General features: G+C 43.5%; 15 non-coding genes across 15 annotated transcripts; 6 read left to right on the forward strand and 9 right to left on the reverse strand.

The window, feature by feature from the left end:
- Nucleotides 1-7,973: 7,973 nt before the first annotated feature.
- Nucleotides 7,974-8,048, reverse strand: Trnaa-cgc (transfer RNA alanine (anticodon CGC)). Its single transcript has one exon. It is a non-coding gene; the product is annotated as a tRNA-Ala (tRNA).
- A 225-nt stretch (nt 8,049-8,273) lies between these two features.
- Nucleotides 8,274-8,348, reverse strand: Trnaa-cgc (transfer RNA alanine (anticodon CGC)). Its single transcript has one exon. It is a non-coding gene; the product is annotated as a tRNA-Ala (tRNA).
- Nucleotides 8,349-8,573: 225 nt separating this feature from the next.
- Trnaa-cgc (transfer RNA alanine (anticodon CGC)) lies at nt 8,574-8,648 on the reverse strand. Its single transcript has one exon. It is a non-coding gene; the product is annotated as a tRNA-Ala (tRNA).
- A 225-nt stretch (nt 8,649-8,873) lies between these two features.
- Trnaa-cgc (transfer RNA alanine (anticodon CGC)) lies at nt 8,874-8,948 on the reverse strand. The gene has a single exon. It is a non-coding gene; the product is annotated as a tRNA-Ala (tRNA).
- Nucleotides 8,949-9,173: 225 nt separating this feature from the next.
- Nucleotides 9,174-9,248, reverse strand: Trnaa-cgc (transfer RNA alanine (anticodon CGC)). The gene has a single exon. It is a non-coding gene; the product is annotated as a tRNA-Ala (tRNA).
- A 225-nt stretch (nt 9,249-9,473) lies between these two features.
- Nucleotides 9,474-9,548, reverse strand: Trnaa-cgc (transfer RNA alanine (anticodon CGC)). Its single transcript has one exon. It is a non-coding gene; the product is annotated as a tRNA-Ala (tRNA).
- Nucleotides 9,549-9,773: 225 nt separating this feature from the next.
- Trnaa-cgc (transfer RNA alanine (anticodon CGC)) lies at nt 9,774-9,848 on the reverse strand. Its single transcript has one exon. It is a non-coding gene; the product is annotated as a tRNA-Ala (tRNA).
- Nucleotides 9,849-10,073: 225 nt separating this feature from the next.
- Nucleotides 10,074-10,148, reverse strand: Trnaa-cgc (transfer RNA alanine (anticodon CGC)). The gene has a single exon. It is a non-coding gene; the product is annotated as a tRNA-Ala (tRNA).
- Nucleotides 10,149-10,373: 225 nt separating this feature from the next.
- Trnaa-cgc (transfer RNA alanine (anticodon CGC)) lies at nt 10,374-10,448 on the reverse strand. The gene has a single exon. It is a non-coding gene; the product is annotated as a tRNA-Ala (tRNA).
- Nucleotides 10,449-10,586: 138 nt separating this feature from the next.
- Nucleotides 10,587-10,661, forward strand: Trnaa-cgc (transfer RNA alanine (anticodon CGC)). The gene has a single exon. It is a non-coding gene; the product is annotated as a tRNA-Ala (tRNA).
- Nucleotides 10,662-10,886: 225 nt separating this feature from the next.
- On the forward strand, nt 10,887-10,961 carry Trnaa-cgc (transfer RNA alanine (anticodon CGC)). The gene has a single exon. It is a non-coding gene; the product is annotated as a tRNA-Ala (tRNA).
- Nucleotides 10,962-11,186: 225 nt separating this feature from the next.
- Nucleotides 11,187-11,261, forward strand: Trnaa-cgc (transfer RNA alanine (anticodon CGC)). The gene has a single exon. It is a non-coding gene; the product is annotated as a tRNA-Ala (tRNA).
- Nucleotides 11,262-11,486: 225 nt separating this feature from the next.
- Trnaa-cgc (transfer RNA alanine (anticodon CGC)) lies at nt 11,487-11,561 on the forward strand. The gene has a single exon. It is a non-coding gene; the product is annotated as a tRNA-Ala (tRNA).
- Nucleotides 11,562-11,786: 225 nt separating this feature from the next.
- Trnaa-cgc (transfer RNA alanine (anticodon CGC)) lies at nt 11,787-11,861 on the forward strand. The gene has a single exon. It is a non-coding gene; the product is annotated as a tRNA-Ala (tRNA).
- A 225-nt stretch (nt 11,862-12,086) lies between these two features.
- Trnaa-cgc (transfer RNA alanine (anticodon CGC)) lies at nt 12,087-12,161 on the forward strand. Its single transcript has one exon. It is a non-coding gene; the product is annotated as a tRNA-Ala (tRNA).
- The last annotated feature ends 7,568 nt before the right edge of the window (nt 12,162-19,729 follow it).

A 19,729-nucleotide genomic window follows, 5' to 3' on the forward strand; every position in this document is an offset into this window, starting at 1 on the left:
AACTGACTTATTCAGCCAGAAATAGGTGGTCCTACAGTCTGACATGGGCTCGCCATTAGTGAGTAACCTGGTATTTTTCACTTCCATAAACGGATGCTGGTGATAGATGTATTTACTTATACCTACTTAGAAACGGAGTCATTTCTGTAGCCAATGAATGGGATAGAAAATTGTCATATTTAGCGAAGCTGGAGACATTTAGTTTGTTACATTACATGATAAATACTTTTGTTACGTAGATCCGTAGTGAACAGTTCCTCAGGAGTGTGAGACATCGTAAAATTAGGATCAAATTATAACTATTAACAGAAACGATATATACGAGGGTCATTTAGTAATTAAAGAGACAAATTGCTCTGGAGAAAAAAAAGAGTTTATTTTTCACAAAACAGTACTTTTTCTTCTTTTCAACATAATCCCCTTGAAAATTTATGCACTTGTTCCAGAGGGCTACAAGCTTTTTTTCTGGTTATAAAGAACTCTTTATCTTGATGTCTGAACCAATTTCCCACAAGCTTCTTCGCGTCCTCGTTGTCCTGGAACCTATTCCAACGTAGTGCCCCTTTCAGTGCACTAAACAAATGTAAATCACTAGGTGCTAAATTAGGACTGTAAGGGGAATGCGGCAGTACTTTCCAGCCCATTTTTTAATGGTTTCACGGGTTAGATGAGCAATAGGAGGACGTGCGTTATCTTGTTGGAGAATCACACCTCTCCTCTGACATACACGACATCTCTCTCTCATTGTTTTAAAGCAAATGGTTCAAATGGCTCAAAGCACTATGGGACTTAACATCTGAGGTCATCAGTCCCCTAGGCTAAGACCTATTTATACCTAACTAACCTAAGGACATCACACAGAACCAAGTCCGAGGCAGGATTCGAACCTGCGACCGTAGCAGCAGTGCTGGTCCGTACTAAAGTGCCTAGAACCACTCGGACACAGCGGCCTGCTTTTAAAGCAAATCCGAGTAGTACTGGCTGTTCATTGTACGCTGCTCTTCGACATAATCAGAAGTAACTGGACCCTCAGCATCCCAAAACACCGTCAACATGACCTCTCCTGCTGGTACGTGGGTTTTGAATTTTTCTTGATAGGTGAGTTGGTGTGCTTCCACACCATGCTCATAATAGTGAGCCCAAGTTTCATCACAAGTTAAAAATTTGTCGAGAAAGGGATCACCTGCTCTTTCATAACATTCCCTTAGCTCTGTGCACACGCAAACTCGTTTCCTTGTATAACCGCGTCAACTCCTTTGCGACGCACCTTGCTCATGTTTTGTGGTACTTCAGCTTGTTGCAGATAATGTCATGAACTGTACCAGTATTAACTTGAATCTTATTAACTATGATTTCCAGTCACACAGCGGCCGGCACAAATAATACCATCAATTCGACTTTCAGGTGAGGGAGTTGAAACAGCAACTGGTCGGCCAGAAAGGTCTTCGTCAGTCACTGAGTCGCAAACATTTTTTAACTGCTCTACCCACTTGTAAGAATTTGCACGATTCATACAACCTCCACTATAAGCTTGAGATATTCTACCGTACATATTCACTGGTTTCTCTCCTTGAGCAAGTAAAAACCTAATAAAAGAACTTTGTTCAGCTAATTTGGACATTTCAAACGGACTCGGTATTTTGAAATGTATTTTTGAGGTTATGAACAAAATAAGGTTGATACATTAACTGATAAAATCTCATCCCAGTGTACCAACTTAAAGGCGTGAAAGTACCAAATTTACCCTACTAACAGTTTTTTTTCCCCAGACCAATTTGTTTCTTAAGTTATTGAATGACCCTCGTAGAAAAGTTCCTTGCACTGATACTAAGTGAAATGGACTTGATTGAATAAAGAACCCGAAGCATATTTTTGCTCCAGATGTAGTTCCAAAACATATCAGATAATCTGAAAACGCACTTACACCTAAGTATATAAGATAGCTCACAGACAATTCCATGGACACATCTTCAAACAGCAGGTAATCGCACTTACATTGATCACATTACTAGATTGACTATGTCCAGAAGTTAGATTTTTATGTAACACTCTTGTGAATTGATACAATTAACGGTCATTCGGAAAGTAAAGAACTTTTTTCAACAAAAATTTTTATTTGGTGTAATTAAATGAAACTGTATTTTACATACAACTTGATACCCCTAGTCATCGTTCAATTTTAGAAACTCCCCGTATTGTTTTACCAGCTCTTCCGTGCCTACTGCATACTCAGTGCTGCCAAGTTGTTGAACTAACTACTAGCGGCTTATTTAAGCTCATCATCACTTCTGTAGCGTTGTCCAATCAAAAAATCTTTCGGTTTGGAGGATAAGTGATAATCACTTGTGGCTGAGTCCGGACTGTAAGGCGGATGTCGAATCACTTCCCATCGTAAACGCTGAAGCAAGTCCTGTCTCATCCCCGCTGAAAGCAGCAGTGCATTACCGTGAAGGAAGAAGCATTCCTCGCCGCTTTTAATGGCACGGCGAAAGCGCTGAAGCATCTGACCTCACGCCTTACGGTCCCACATCTACGCACGTGGTCGATGAGCGGTAAACCCTTACGATCAGAAACACCGTAATCATAATCTTTCTCGTGCTCAAGATTTGCTTCTCTTGTTTCGGTTTCGTTGGGTACTGCAAATGATGCCACTCCACTGATTGGCGGTTTGTTTCTGGTATGAAATGTGACATCCAGGCCTCATCACCAATGACAATGAAATTCAAAAATTCCACACCATTCCTTTCATAGAGATTGATAAATGCAATACATCTGCCATTCGACTGGTTTCGTGTTCGAGTGACAGAATTCGAGGAAGCCACATCTGGCAGACTTTTTTTACAGCCCAGATCAGCATTAACTATCTTGTATAAAACAGTTCTTGAAATTTCTGGAAATAATTAAAGCAGGCCACAAGTGGTGAAACACCTACGTTCTTGGATTTTTGTTTCAGTCCTTGCTCTGAGTCCGTAAGTCACAACTGAAAGCCGGAAAGAGCGTTCTTCGTTGTGCACTTCCCCATTAAACATGACACACCACTTCCTAACAGACACTTCGTTCAATACTTAACCGTAAACCTTAGTTATCTGTCTATAAATTTCGATAAATCAGACATTTCGCACGTTTAAAAAGTGAATAATACTGCATGCATTGGAGGGATGGTCAATTTTGTCGCATAGCTAGGCAGTAAACAACCGTATTGGATCGTAGCTGCGCCAAACTTAAGCGGATGATTTAGTGAGCGGATGAGTGGGGGACGCGGTTATATATCGAAACAAGACATTCTTTGTTTTCCGAATGACTCTCGTATATGCATCAATTGGCTATATTAAGATATTCGTAAATGGAGAAGGAGTTGGCCACCAATAAATCCCCCAGTATCCTTTTAAACTGAACTCTACTGGTAGTTGTACATGAAACGTAGCTGCAAGTTGCTGAATATATGTTTTCCTGAGTAAAGGGACTGTCCAAAAACTGGGGTTTAACGAAAAATTATGAAAAGTAAGCAAGAAATGCATCCTTGACGATAAAAGCAAATTCTAGACTAGCCTGCATGTTAAGCTGTTGTTTCTGACGACGAATGACAGCTGTACCATGTTCTCAATATGTTGCAAGGGTCAGTTGTGACAAGAACAGTGTTCTGTGTGGCTGATGGAGGATTATGTCGGAGCTAAGCGCACTCGAACGCGAGTAATTTGCTGGTGCTCGTATGCTAGGGGCACCGTAACCAACGTAGGAGAAGTGTTTCGTGTTCCAAGAGGCACCATATCGAAGACTGAAATCTCAAACAGGGAGCGGAAGTACATCATCCTCTAAGTCAGACGAAAGTGTGTGGTGTGTGATAGTAAAAGATGGTTATTGTAGGGGATTGTGACGAAATTTAAGAGGGCAACAGTTGAGAAAGTTGCTGCAGAACTGAATTCCGCACTCGAGAATCCTGTAAGCAGCTATACAATACGAAGTGAGCTCCACAAACAGGGAACTGCAGGAGAAATGGAAATACCAAGCCACTCATCCATGATGCAAAAGCTCATAACAGCAAGACGGAGACCGAAGATAGAAAATTTGGACTGTGAAGAAGTGGAAGAAAATCATTTGGCCGGATGTGTCTTGTCCCACACTGTTTGAAACTTCTTGACGAGTGAAACATCTCGGGAATTCAGTGGTGATTTGGGCAGCCATATCGTGGTATTCAACAGACCCCATGGTTACACTGCAAGGTCGGATTACTGTAGGGATCATATGACCTTTCTGGATGATAGGTTCTAGCCCATGCTACAATTTTTGTTCCTCGACGGCTATATTGTGTTGCAAGAAAGCAGCGCCCCTGTTTACACAGCCCGCGTCGTCCAGGACTGGTTTTGGGAGTGCGAGGATGAAATGTCGCATGTCTCCTGGCCACCACAGTCGCCAGATCTCAATGTTATTGAGCCTCTGTGGGTAGTTTCGGAGGGAACGTTGTGTGATTGCTGTTCCCCTCCGCCATAGTTACCTGAGCTGCCACTATTTTCGGGAGGAATCGTTTAACGTTGTAACATTCTTATTATAAAAAAAATATTAGATTACACTAAAAGAAAGTGTAACTGTCTTTACAAAATTATTGATAGAATGCGAGACTCAGGAATGTATACATAACTGGAATTATCGTGTAGCGTGTAGCAACTGCTGGTGGTTTGCTTACCCTGTGTTACTGTTTACAAATACTTTATAAGAACTGAAGGGAGCAATGCAGCTCCAAATACCAATAAATAAATGCATTCACTAAAAAATACATTCGGCCCCCTAGACACTCAGTCCTCTGGCCTTGTTCAAAACTGATAAATTTGGTTCATGTGCACAGAACAAATAAATAAAATTGTCTTATCTCTAAATCAGCAACGGAGGAACGCGTTATATTATGGTGGAATACTTAACTTTAATCCATGAATGACAAATGTCGCTCTTGACGGTACATGATTTACAATATCAATAGAAACTGATCATGGCGCCTTGGTAGGTCGTAGCAAATAACGTAGCTGAAGGCTATGCTAACTATCGTCTCGGCAAATGAGAGCGTAGAAGTCAGTGAACCATCGCTAGCAAAGTCGGCTGTACCACTGGGCGAGTGCTAGGAAGTCTCTCTAGACATGCCGTGTGACGGCGCTCGGTCTGCAATCATTGATAGTGGCGACACGCGCGTCAGACGTATACTACCGGACCGCGGCCGATTTAAAGGCTACCACCTAGCAAGTGTGGTGTCTGACGGTGACACCACAATTACAAAAGGTAAAAACTGAATTATCCTTTATATCAAATACGTTTACTTACATTCTGGGGATGTGCCACAATTGTAAATTATCAGCCAACTCATCCACACTAATGCATTGGCAAAACGATGATCATAAATATTTAACATCTTTACCTTGCATGTGGGAAGACTTCTGCGTCCAAGTTTCTATTTCCAATAATACGTGTACTCGTAATTCCTACACTATAATCTAATACTTGGTGGCGTCACACAGCACACCACAAGAACTGCTTACTTCATCCTCTTTCGCACACACACAGCTACCCACGACTGTGTGTCACGTGCTCTCTTACTCCAACACTACAATCCCAGACCATAAGCAGTATCTTTGGAACTGCGGTCGTGCACAGTCAGCGATCCACTTTATATAGTCTACCAGAGAGATACATTGTTTATAATATAATAGTTTCATTTTAGTTTACATTAGTATTATTATCATAATTGGGTGTCACATAAAAGTGTATCCCAGTGGACTCCTTTCAACGTACCCTTGAAAACCACACAAAACGCGTAAAATTGCATTGCAAAACGACTGGAGATAGTTTTGAATGCCAACGGTTTTCCTAAACCGTATTAGGCTTGGTAATGTTTTTCTGGCGTTTCCATTTTTTTTCCATCACCTTTAAATGACTTAAAATCGTTGTGCATAAGATTTTTATTTCTAGATTTTTGTTACATAAATTGAGCTCTTAGTTCGAAAAAGAGATATATTATTACTGAAAATATCATCAAGGGATAAACATGTTGGGAGGCATTAGTCAGTATCTTCAGTTCCCTGAGCAGGTCCCTGCAGAATTGACATTTCTGAGATCACAAAAAAGTGCGATTCAGGAGTTACGTGGTATCCATCTCCCAGTTGAAGTTATTGTAATTACAGCAAAATAAAGATTCAGAACATAATCTAGACCATTGGTTCTCAAACGGGGTGACGTGATCCACAGGGGAAAGAGGGGGGGGGGGGGGGGGGAGGCGCAACGAAGTGAATGGCGTACAAAGTAGTTGCCGTATACAGTGTGAGACCTAAAATTTGCACCAAATACTACAGAAATGGAACTTGGTACTAATGTGCAGCTTTCGTAGAATGGATTAGTAGTAAGGGGCTGGTATCGTTAGTTAATAAACAGACTGTAATAATATTTAGAAAGTATATTTTTGTGCAAACATAATTTTTTTAATTGGAATAATGTCTATTGACATTAACAGAGTAAAAGTAGGGTAAATTACAATGTCGATGGTGTTTGTTACAGGATTATGGAGCGATTGTGTACGAGATATCGTAGTTTGAAAAGTTTCCACGCCGTCGCTTCTTTGCGCCATTAAACCTGTGTAGATGCTAGGTACTATGTTATGTTTGCCTGCGTGCTTGTGTGTTCGTTGAGTGGTTTTCGAGTTGCTGGTCAGTTGGTAGGTCACAGTGCATGCACTAGCTCATCGCTGGCTGATGGGATTTTCCAATGCAGTAAAAGCATACATGCTCGTGGTGTATGGAGATGGCAAGAAGAATGCAGTTACTTCTTCTACGGTGTGTGCGGCAAGATATCCCAATACACGTCAACCATCGCGTCAGTTACTTATCATTCTCTTCAACCAGTTACGTGTAACACCTAGACAACGTAACGGAAGGACACAAGTGAAGAAAGAAGAGGGGGAAATTAAGGCTCTTGTTGCTGTTGCATTCGCGTGAGGAAAGTGGTGTGAGTCAAGCAAGTGTCCTACCAGTTCTCTAGCGACACAGGCACCATCTCTATCGCATTTCCCTTCATAAAGAAATGCATGGAAACAATTATGATACTAGTGTTAACTTCCGCATATGGGCATTAAGACACAATACTCCAGACGTATCATCTGTGTTGTTGTGTCATGATGCCACATTTACCAACCAAGACAAGATAAACGGCCGAAACATCCACTACTGGTCTGTTGACAATCCTCGTTGACTCCGTCAGATGGAACGTCAGCGGCCATGGAGTGTATAAGTATCGTGTGGGACATTGGACCAACAGCTCCTGGGCCCGTTTGTCGATATACGCAACACTGAACGCGAGCTACTCTCGCAATTTGCTAACAGACCGTCTTCCGCGGACAGTAAAAGACGTTCATCGGCAGACTAGGTGGAACCTGTGGTAACAACACAATGGCTGTCCAGCCCATAGCCCTCGAAGTATTACAGCATATCTTCACGAAGTGTTTCCAAATCATTGGATTCGGCCCAGAGGCCTGTACCATGGCTGGTCCTTTTCCCAGTTTTGACGCCTCTAGATTTTTTCCTGTGGGGAAAGCTGAATGACACTGTCTACGAGGACGTATGACATGCCAATTACACCTGATGATATGCAGTGACATATTCCTACAACCTGCTCGGACATCCCCACTGAAATGCAGCTTTCGTTCCATACCTTTACCGGTGGTCGTTTTGAGCACAGCCCATGATGGTCAGCTGTCTCTTCACTGGTCAGAATCCACCTAACTAGTGTATGCATTTGTTTTGTTCTTTATTGTTTGCTACGACAGTTACTGTACAAGTGTTGACTTGGGAACTTTCCAAAATGCGATATCTACTAAAGGATTCTCACTAGAATTCTGCAACGCTAGCATCGTTCTAATTTACCATACTCTTCCAGAATGAGATTTTCACTCTGCAGCGGAGTGTGCGCTGATATGAAACTTCCTGGCAGATTAAAACTGTGTGCCCGACCGAGACTCGAACTCGGGACCTTTGCCTTGCGCGGGCAAGTGCTCTACCAACTGAGCTACCGAAGCACGACTCACGTCCGGTACTCACAGCTTTACTTCTGCCAGTATCCGTCTCCTACCTTCCAAACTTTACAGAAGCTCTTCTGCGAAACTTGCAGAACTAGCACTCCTGAAAGAAAGGATACTGCAGAGACATGGCTTAGCCACAGCCTGAGGGACGTTTCCAGAATGAGATTTTCACTCTGCAGCGGAGTGTGCGCTGATATGAAACTTCCTGGCAGATTAAAACTGTGTGCCCGACCGAGACTCGAACTCGGGACCTTTGCCTTGCGCGGGCAAGTGCTCTACCAACTGAGCTACCGAAGCACGACTCACGTCCGGTACTCACAGCTTTACTTCTGCCAGTATCCGTCTCCTACCTTCCAAACTTTACAGAAGCTCTTCTGCGAAACTTGCAGAACTAGCACTCCTGAAAGAAAGGATACTGCAGAGACATGGCTTAGCCACAGCCTGAGGGACGTTTCCAGAATGAGATTTTCACTCTGCAGCGGAGTGTGCGCTGATATGAAACTTCCTGGCAGATTAAAACTGTGTGCCCGACCGAGACTCGAACTCGGGACCTTTGCCTTGCGCGGGCAAGTGCTCTACCAACTGAGCTACCGAAGCACGACTCACGTCCGGTACTCACAGCTTTACTTCTGCCAGTATCCGTCTCCTACCTTCCAAACTTTACAGAAGCTCTTCTGCGAAACTTGCAGAACTAGCACTCCTGAAAGAAAGGATACTGCAGAGACATGGCTTAGCCACAGCCTGAGGGACGTTTCCAGAATGAGATTTTCACTCTGCAGCGGAGTGTGCGCTGATATGAAACTTCCTGGCAGATTAAAACTGTGTGCCCGACCGAGACTCGAACTCGGGACCTTTGCCTTGCGCGGGCAAGTGCTCTACCAACTGAGCTACCGAAGCACGACTCACGTCCGGTACTCACAGCTTTACTTCTGCCAGTATCCGTCTCCTACCTTCCAAACTTTACAGAAGCTCTTCTGCGAAACTTGCAGAACTAGCACTCCTGAAAGAAAGGATACTGCAGAGACATGGCTTAGCCACAGCCTGAGGGACGTTTCCAGAATGAGATTTTCACTCTGCAGCGGAGTGTGCGCTGATATGAAACTTCCTGGCAGATTAAAACTGTGTGCCCGACCGAGACTCGAACTCGGGACCTTTGCCTTGCGCGGGCAAGTGCTCTACCAACTGAGCTACCGAAGCACGACTCACGTCCGGTACTCACAGCTTTACTTCTGCCAGTATCCGTCTCCTACCTTCCAAACTTTACAGAAGCTCTTCTGCGAAACTTGCAGAACTAGCACTCCTGAAAGAAAGGATACTGCAGAGACATGGCTTAGCCACAGCCTGAGGGACGTTTCCAGAATGAGATTTTCACTCTGCAGCGGAGTGTGCGCTGATATGAAACTTCCTGGCAGATTAAAACTGTGTGCCCGACCGAGACTCGAACTCGGGACCTTTGCCTTGCGCGGGCAAGTGCTCTACCAACTGAGCTACCGAAGCACGACTCACGTCCGGTACTCACAGCTTTACTTCTGCCAGTATCCGTCTCCTACCTTCCAAACTTTACAGAAGCTCTTCTGCGAAACTTGCAGAACTAGCACTCCTGAAAGAAAGGATACTGCAGAGACATGGCTTAGCCACAGCCTGAGGGACGTTTCCAGAATGAGATTTTCACTCTGCAGCGGAGTGTGCGCTGATATGAAACTTCCTGGCAGATTAAAACTGTGTGCCCGACCGAGACTCGAACTCGGGACCTTTGCCTTGCGCGGGCAAGTGCTCTACCAACTGAGCTACCGAAGCACGACTCACGTCCGGTACTCACAGCTTTACTTCTGCCAGTATCCGTCTCCTACCTTCCAAACTTTACAGAAGCTCTTCTGCGAAACTTGCAGAACTAGCACTCCTGAAAGAAAGGATACTGCAGAGACATGGCTTAGCCACAGCCTGAGGGACGTTTCCAGAATGAGATTTTCACTCTGCAGCGGAGTGTGCGCTGATATGAAACTTCCTGGCAGATTAAAACTGTGTGCCCGACCGAGACTCGAACTCGGGACCTTTGCCTTGCGCGGGCAAGTGCTCTACCAACTGAGCTACCGAAGCACGACTCACGTCCGGTACTCACAGCTTTACTTCTGCCAGTATCCGTCTCCTACCTTCCAAACTTTACAGAAGCTCTTCTGCGAAACTTGCAGAACTAGCACTCCTGAAAGAAAGGATACTGCAGAGACATGGCTTAGCCACAGCCTGAGGGACGTTTCCAGAATGAGATTTTCACTCTGCAGCGGAGTGTGCGCTGATATGAAACTTCCTGGCAGATTAAAACTGTGTGCCCGACCGAGACTCGAACTCGGGACCTTTGCCTTGCGCGGGCAAGTGCTCTACCAACTGAGCTACCGAAGCACGACTCACGTCCGGTACTCAGTATCCTTTCTTTCAGGAGTGCTAGTTCTGCAAGTTTCGCAGAAGAGCTTCTGTAAAGTTTGGAAGGTAGGAGACGGATACTGGCAGAAGTAAAGCTGTGAGTACCGGACGTGAGTCGTGCTTCGGTAGCTCAGTTGGTAGAGCACTTGCCCGCGCAAGGCAAAGGTCCCGAGTTCGAGTCTCGGTCGGGCACACAGTTTTAATCTGCCAGGAAGTTTCATATCAGCGCACACTCCGCTGCAGAGTGAAAATCTCATTCTGGAAACGTCCCTCAGGCTGTGGCTAAGCCATGTCTCTGCAGTATCCTTTCTTTCAGGAGTGCTAGTTCTGCAAGTTTCGCAGAAGAGCTTCTGTAAAGTTTGGAAGGTAGGAGACGGATACTGGCAGAAGTAAAGCTGTGAGTACCGGACGTGAGTCGTGCTTCGGTAGCTCAGTTGGTAGAGCACTTGCCCGCGCAAGGCAAAGGTCCCGAGTTCGAGTCTCGGTCGGGCACACAGTTTTAATCTGCCAGGAAGTTTCATATCAGCGCACACTCCGCTGCAGAGTGAAAATCTCATTCTGGAAACGTCCCTCAGGCTGTGGCTAAGCCATGTCTCTGCAGTATCCTTTCTTTCAGGAGTGCTAGTTCTGCAAGTTTCGCAGAAGAGCTTCTGTAAAGTTTGGAAGGTAGGAGACGGATACTGGCAGAAGTAAAGCTGTGAGTACCGGACGTGAGTCGTGCTTCGGTAGCTCAGTTGGTAGAGCACTTGCCCGCGCAAGGCAAAGGTCCCGAGTTCGAGTCTCGGTCGGGCACACAGTTTTAATCTGCCAGGAAGTTTCATATCAGCGCACACTCCGCTGCAGAGTGAAAATCTCATTCTGGAAACGTCCCTCAGGCTGTGGCTAAGCCATGTCTCTGCAGTATCCTTTCTTTCAGGAGTGCTAGTTCTGCAAGTTTCGCAGAAGAGCTTCTGTAAAGTTTGGAAGGTAGGAGACGGATACTGGCAGAAGTAAAGCTGTGAGTACCGGACGTGAGTCGTGCTTCGGTAGCTCAGTTGGTAGAGCACTTGCCCGCGCAAGGCAAAGGTCCCGAGTTCGAGTCTCGGTCGGGCACACAGTTTTAATCTGCCAGGAAGTTTCATATCAGCGCACACTCCGCTGCAGAGTGAAAATCTCATTCTGGAAACGTCCCTCAGGCTGTGGCTAAGCCATGTCTCTGCAGTATCCTTTCTTTCAGGAGTGCTAGTTCTGCAAGTTTCGCAGAAGAGCTTCTGTAAAGTTTGGAAGGTAGGAGACGGATACTGGCAGAAGTAAAGCTGTGAGTACCGGACGTGAGTCGTGCTTCGGTAGCTCAGTTGGTAGAGCACTTGCCCGCGCAAGGCAAAGGTCCCGAGTTCGAGTCTCGGTCGGGCACACAGTTTTAATCTGCCAGGAAGTTTCATATCAGCGCACACTCCGCTGCAGAGTGAAAATCTCATTCTGGAAACGTCCCTCAGGCTGTGGCTAAGCCATGTCTCTGCAGTATCCTTTCTTTCAGGAGTGCTAGTTCTGCAAGTTTCGCAGAAGAGCTTCTGTAAAGTTTGGAAGGTAGGAGACGGATACTGGCAGAAGTAAAGCTGTGAGTACCGGACGTGAGTCGTGCTTCGGTAGCTCAGTTGGTAGAGCACTTGCCCGCGCAAGGCAAAGGTCCCGAGTTCGAGTCTCGGTCGGGCACACAGTTTTAATCTGCCAGGAAGTACCATACTCTTTATTTGTTAATGTCAATAGGCACTTTTACATTTAAAAATATGCATGTTTGCACAAAAAATACACTTTCTAAGTACTATTACAATCTAGTCATTGGCTAAAATACGAGCCCCTGACTACGAGTCCATTCTATGAAAACCGCACATCAATAGCACTTTCTATTTCCGCAATATCTGCTGTGACAAAGAAGATGCCGTCCATCTAGAGTGAACTTCACCCAACGTCGGTTTTACGGCAGACTCTATTGACTGCAATGCAAACGCGACCATGTTTTTACCATCGTTTGAAAAGGTTGGGCGACGGTGGGATCACACGTGTCCGCTGCACTGTGGCTGCGTCCTTAACTATAGCGCGCAGTACAAGCTTTGACACGTGTACCTCGACGCCTCCTTACTGTTTTTCATACTTGTTGAGGTAAACTTCACTGCAGAACGAAGTGGTTTCTGGTTAGTGACAAACCTCAAGACATCAGTGTTCCACCAACTGGTGAAAGGGAAAGAGATACTACATGGCCGAAATGGAGAAGGTATGATGATAATTATTTATTGCCAGACTTCACAAAAATTACAATCAGTGTTGAAGAACGTCCGTAGTCTGTAATTTGTTGAACCATTTTAGCTGCTGATAATATGAAGCCTAACAAGTTAAAGAGACGCATTGGAACCAAAAATGCAGAATTAACCGGAAAAGCAAAAGAACTTTTTCCCAGAAAACTAAATGATTTATTGTTTACGCAGAAGAACTATGCTAAAACGACTAATGTGACATCTAGAGCCCTTTTAGTCTCTTACCAGATTTCGCATAGGACTGCTAAATTCTAGAAGCCACACACGTTAGAAGAAACTGTGGTTTTACCAGCAAATATTGCAATAGTACCAACAATGTTTGCTGACTCAGCTACTTAACAGTTGAAGGTTTGCTCGAACACCTAACCGCTAAACTGTGTAACAACTGTTATGTGCTTCAACTGGATGAATCTATTGACGTTCCTACATATGCTCATTTGATTGTTTATGTTCGTTTAGTTGATGAGTTTGACATTCAAGAGGAATTGCTTTTCTGTGAGCCGACATTGGAAACAGCTACTTATCAAATCCTTTTTTGCTTGATCAATATCTTTGTTAACTGAAGGGCAATATCAAGGAATAACTGCAGTGGGAAATGCACAGATGGAACTAGCTCACAGTATGGAATTAAGGCGGATTGCAAGCGAAACTAAAAACTGTAGCGCCGGATGCATTATGGACTTACTGTATGATAGGTTGGGAGACTCTGAGGATCTGGCCGCTACAGAACATAGCCCACGCTTTCACGGAGTGGTGCAAATGGTTGTAGAAACAGTAGATATTATTAAGGCGACATCTATAAATGCGTGGAGATGGATGCTGGTCACACTCATGTCCTCTTGTTTAGTAATGCTTGATGGCTTTAAGTTGGTAAAGTACTAAAAAGAATGTTTGCTCTGTGGAGGTATTCTGTTTGAAAAGGAGAAAATTCACTCTCTGGCAGACTCTTGCAGAAACCGAGATTTTATACTGAAAATGGCTTACCTCACTGACATTTTTTAAAAACTTAATTATCCTTAACACTTCACTTCAAGGTATTCAGGCAACTGTACTATCTTGGAACGAAAATAATGAAAGCGGGCCTTCTTCACCTTGCAACACTAAAAGTGTAGAGCGAAGAGAACTTCAGCGAACATTCTGATAACTTTAATTGGATTAAAAATACTCCTGCACCATCCCGTCTAAATATAAAAGATGAAGAACCACTTATTTATCTTGATACGTCATTGAAGAGTAAATTTAACGAAGTACCATTGCTGGAGTCTTGGCCACATATTAACAAGGATTTCCAAACTTGAGCGGAAATGGGATGAAGATTCTGATCTCTTTTGCAAGAACTTGCTTGTGTGAGACTGTATTTTCAGCTTTGGCAGCAATGCAGTCGAAATACCGTTCAAAGCCAAATGCGAGCAAAGAAGTTCGAGTGGTTGTTCCTGATATTACACCACATCTTGAGAGACTTTCTTCTCAAAAGGAAATTCATTCATCACATTGAATTTTGTAATTTAAATTTTTAATGCTCTTACAGTCTTTGTTTGCTAAATTTTAGGTATTGTTTTCTATAGTTTTTGAATAAAAGGAAACATGACAAAGAAAAACAGTTTGTTCGCTACTTCCGTTATAATTATTAACATAGTGCTTTTGCGTAAAATACTTTTGAATTGAATTTAGTAAAACAAAGAATAAGAGAAAAATATTTAAAATCACTAATTTTATCAACAAAATAGGTTGCGAGGGCTAACGCTTCCCCTGGAGGTGGAGGCCTAGAGAAAAATGTTTGAGAACCATTGATCTAGACGTTTCTTCGTAAACGTCACAGTCCAGTCAAATTAAAATGACCACAACCTATGTTCGACATTAAATTGCAGTAATCGCTCGCAGACAGAAAGTAGCAACATTAGCAAGCTACATTTAAACGAATACAAAATCCCTAAGATTGGTGATATTTTACAGACGCTCAAAATGTAGCGCGGACTTCAATGTGAGATATGGTAAAACTTTCCATAACGAAACTATGTCTTGAAAACTGACAGAAAATGTAAAGAGATTCTTATGGTATGTAAAATATGGTAGCGGCAAGATACAATCAATGCCTTCTTTGCTCGATAGCAACGGAGGTACTATCGATGACAGTGTTGCTAAAGCAGAGCTGCTAAACACAGCCTTCTGAAACTCCTTCACCAAAGAAGACGAAGTAAATATTCCAAAATTCGAATCAAGCACAACTACCAACATGAGTAACTTAGAAGCTTTTGTTATGTTTTGATCTGTTTTAGGGTGCAAAAACAACTTGGAACTTGGGTCATACGCGCCCAAGTCAAAACTATAGAACACGAAGACCGAGAGGAGTTAAAGAACGTCTATACGTCAGTCCCAACTGACATAAGAGAAGACAGTTAAAAAGTGGGACTTGGAGAAAGGGCTAAAAAAGACACCATACGTAAACGGAGGTCCAAAACTAAAAATGAAATGGCCTTTACCGTAATGCTTACACAGATAAAAAGTGAAGCGTGGTCGACATCCCGCTCGTCATTTGCTAAAACGGCCGATAACTCAGACCGGAAACCCAAGCGGGAACGTAAAAGGTTACAAAATGAGCATTCTGTCAGAAAGTGGTGGACCGTTAAAACTTGGGCGCAATGTGTACAAACTGGTGGGATAGCGCCACTTATCAAATGACGATGGCTAAGAAGGCAGTGTCCAATACGCAACCTAGTAGAAATGACCTTCTCCTTCCGGGAGGGCCGAGAGGAGGTCGTCCAAGCAGCTGGGAGAGGCTTAATAAGCGTGAGATTATTCCCATGAAGAGAAGACCATGGGCGATGCCAAAGGGACACCTCCTGCTGACAAACGGTAACACAGAGATCATCGGAGGGAATATAGGAACTAGTGGGCTGAGGTACGGCACTGCAGCCTTAGCAGCAGCGTCAGCAGCCTCGTTTCTTGAACCCTTATGAACATCACTGTGGCTCCACCTAGAGGGAGTGACCGTTTTCCTGGACCCGCTGCACTAATGGATGGGCAGCGTACAGTGCACATAGACTTTGATGGGCGCTGAGTGAGTCTGAGCACAATTTAAAAGTGTTTGTCGCCGAATGTACTCCGTGGCCTGATACAAGCGAGGAGCTGGGCTGTAAATACTGGGCTGTGTGTCGGAAGCCGGTATCGAAAGACGTGGGCACCAACGACGACGGCACACCCCACGACACGGTCAGTCCGAGAGCCATCAGCACCACGGCCAGTCTGAGAGCCTCCAGAGGTAGATATTCTCAGAGTAGTGAAGCAACTTAAAACACTTCATAAAAGCAAGCCTTCCAGACCAGAATATATACGACTTAGGTTCCTTTCAGAGTATTCTGATGCAATATCTCCATTCTTGACAATAATAAACAACCGTTTGCTCGACAAAAGATCATTACCCAAAGACTAGAAAGCTGCACAGGTTGTAATGGCCGCTCATCGTTCAGAATCTGTCACTACACGATCAAATACCACTCGTTAGCACATGTTGGCTGCCTCCTTTAAGCACAAATGTAAAAAGACCAGACTCGCTGCCTTGAGATCATCACTAGAATAGTATTTGTCTCCATATGATTTAGTGGTATTTCCCCAGTGCCTCTTTTCCCATTGGTTGAAGACCATTCCCACCAAAAATACATTGTTCTTAAGTTCAACAGACATGATTTGACTTAATTTTTACACTTGCCTCAGTGAAGTAATATACTGAAACAATACAATTTAAGTAAAAGAATTTTTATAAATATTTGGTCACACTCAGATCATTCGATCTAAATCTAAATAATAGTTGGTACACAAATAAATAAGCCACAATTCTTGTCACAAAGGCACATTAAATGACAACAAATGGTCGTTAAATATTGTTTAAATTATTACTTACTTGTGCTTGAAATTATTGTCTTGGGCACTCCTTCAACACAGTCAATTTACTACTTAAATCTCCCGATTTTTTATTAGCAATTGTAACCAGCAGTTAAATAAATATCTAGCTGAAATAGTAAAATATTCCTCAAACAACTACACGAGTATGACAAGATATGAAGTCATCCTACATTCATTTTTTGTGTTATTATTGAAAGATATAAAAGACTTCACAAATCAATAAATCGAATAGATACAGATGAGTGGCATTCAGGCATGGTAGCTATAGTGTGATTCTATCATGTGAGATATCGCTTGTTGAAATCAAATGAAGCATTTCAAAGTAGTTAATTCAAAGGCTCAATGAGAAAATATTTGACACTTTAAAATATTAACTTGTGCATTTCTAAATATATTGAAAATATTATTGTGTCACTGACTGCACCTCATTTTTCTGATAACGCAGATGTGTTTGTATTTACGTACTTTATTATTTGACTGTAATTCATTGTCGAGAATGACATTTTCACTCTGCAGCGGAGTGTGCGCTGATTTGAAGCTTCCTGGCAGATTAAAACTGTGTGCCCGACCGAGACTCAAACTCGGGACCTTTACCTTTCGCGGGCAAGTGCTCTACCATCTGAGCTACCGAGGCACGACTCACGCCCGGTGCTCACAGCTTTACTTCTGCCAGTATCTCGTCTCCTACCTTCCAAACTTTACAGAAGCTCTCCTGCGAACCTTGCAGACCTAGCACTCCTGGAAGAAAGGATACTGCGGAGACATGGCTTATCCACAGCCTGGGGGATGTTTCCAGAATAAGATTTTCACTCAGCAGCGGAGTGTGCGCTGATATGAATTTTCCTGGCAGATACAAAACTGTGTGCTGGACGTAGACTCGAACTCGGGATCTTTGCCTTTCGCGGGCAAGAGCTCTACCATCTGAGTCGGGCTAGGAAGTTTCATTGTCGAGCTTGTAAGTGCTGTAAGAAGTCATCTTTCTGTTTGTCTGACAGTCCGCCATTCCTAGAGCGTCGCCTCTTCTATGAAGAGTGCGACCCCTGTCCAGATTTCCTGAAACAATGTTTCATCGACATCCGGCCTTTCGTTGACGACTTTGTATCTGGGCTTCGTAACTGCGACTTGCCCAGCAGCAGCGCTTTTCTCTGAATCAGCCAGGCCCTTCGTGATGGAATTTACGGGAAACGACATGTGAATGAATGGATCCTGAACATCGACTGCCTTGCCGGGATTTTTCTATTTTGAATCTCCACCTGTTAAAAAAAATTAGTTACCACGATGGGTTCCGAGCTTGTCACGTCACCTGTTAAAGAGGAACTACATTTATTATCCACTGCATGAACTCCGTCATAAGCTGGGGCACAAGCTGTGGACCAGGCCTTGTTTGTTAGGTTTTTTTTTTTTTTCGCACTTCCACAATTCCGCCGACGCTTTATCTCGCACCTATTTCTCCCCTCGCCTCTCGCCACATGCCCGCTGTAATTTAGATAAGCATCAGGGCCGGAGTTGGTCATAATATAAACAAAAAAGGCGTTTTGCCGCCGCAGGAGGTACGGCGCACAGACTCACAGTTGTTGCACACCGCAGTACCACTTCGGGAGACGGGCAGTTTTCCGAGGCGCATCTCCTGGGGAAACGAAAGCATTCGCCGTGCCGCGCCGTGCTGTGCTCACCCTGCCCTTCCACTCCCATCTGGTTCTCTCCTTCCCTTCTTTTAATTTCCTCGCAGCAGAGGCGTATATACCGCCTGTGGGGCACAAAATGGATTTTGCCGTAATGTTTTCCTTGAGGGTAGCGTTAAAATGCGGCACGTGAAAGTAATTTCGCTCTTGCAGGATGAAAAGACGACTCAGCCAAAGATATGCGTTTATCGTAGAGATCACAGATCTGCTGTCGACAAAAGACTGATGTGTTCGGGAACAGATATCGAGTTACTGCGCTTTCATTTACTCGAAAATTGTGTCAACATAGTAGGTACTTGCTGCTTCAAAATAATTAATTTGCTTCAGTTCATCGGTAGTGTTGTTTGTGAATAATTAGAACCTCATTAAATTGTCTGAATACGACCTTCCAATATATAAATTTTCCGGTTTATCTATCTAGAAACAAAGAGCGCCATTATGACGTTGTTTTGTATTACGCTGTCACTGTTCATTTGGAAAAACACATTTTCTGCAGCTGGATTCACTACTGTTTCATTTTTGACATATACGTTGCAGGTTACTGGCAACAGTAAATATTATGATGTTATCGAAGAAATTAATTGCCATTTTGTAATAGACAAAATAGTACATTCACAGTTATTGAGTGGTGAAACAAATAACTGCCAAATAGATTTAACTTTAATGGATCAGGTAATCAATCAGGTTTACCAGTATCAGAGAGTGAGGAGAAACTGAAGTCTTTTTCCACGTTTAGGAGCTGTTCAGGATGGTTCTTTCCTTGCAACTTGATCTCCAGGATTTGAACCATGTACTGTAACTGTGCATTGTAACCATAGTGCAGTATTTCTTCACTTACTAGGTAAATGTCTCTAGCTTGCAAACAATAGTGCACAACGATGGAATCTGTTTACTGCAGCTTGCATTTTCTATGATATACTTTTAATTATGGTGCGTAGCGATACACCTACTTTTCCTATGTAGTACGGGCCACAATGTGTGCTACTGATCTTATAGATCCCGTTTTGGTCCATTGAGGACTGCTTGTGTTTGTGATTAAACAAATCTTCGTCTACATTCCACATGATATACTAGGTTGCGGAAAATTTCTTGTTCCTTTTTAAACACCGTGCCTATATTGGAACACATTCTACCAAATTTTAGCATAGCTATTTCTCTGAGAATAATATGTGGCACGGTTGAGGGATATAATAGCGCTTCAGGGTGGTTATTTACCTTTTTCTTAAGTAGATTCTCCATAACTGTGGGCCTGTTACAGCTGTTTACAACTGTTGTTTAGATAATATGTACAAAAATGGTTCAAATGGCTCTGAACACTATGGGACTTAACATCTGAGATCATCAGTCCCCTAGAACTTAGATCTACTTAAATATAACTAACCTAAGGT

The sequence above is a fragment of the Schistocerca gregaria genome, chromosome 4, assembly GCF_023897955.1.
Source record: "Schistocerca gregaria isolate iqSchGreg1 chromosome 4, iqSchGreg1.2, whole genome shotgun sequence".
Classification (NCBI taxonomy): domain Eukaryota; kingdom Metazoa; phylum Arthropoda; class Insecta; order Orthoptera; family Acrididae; genus Schistocerca; species Schistocerca gregaria.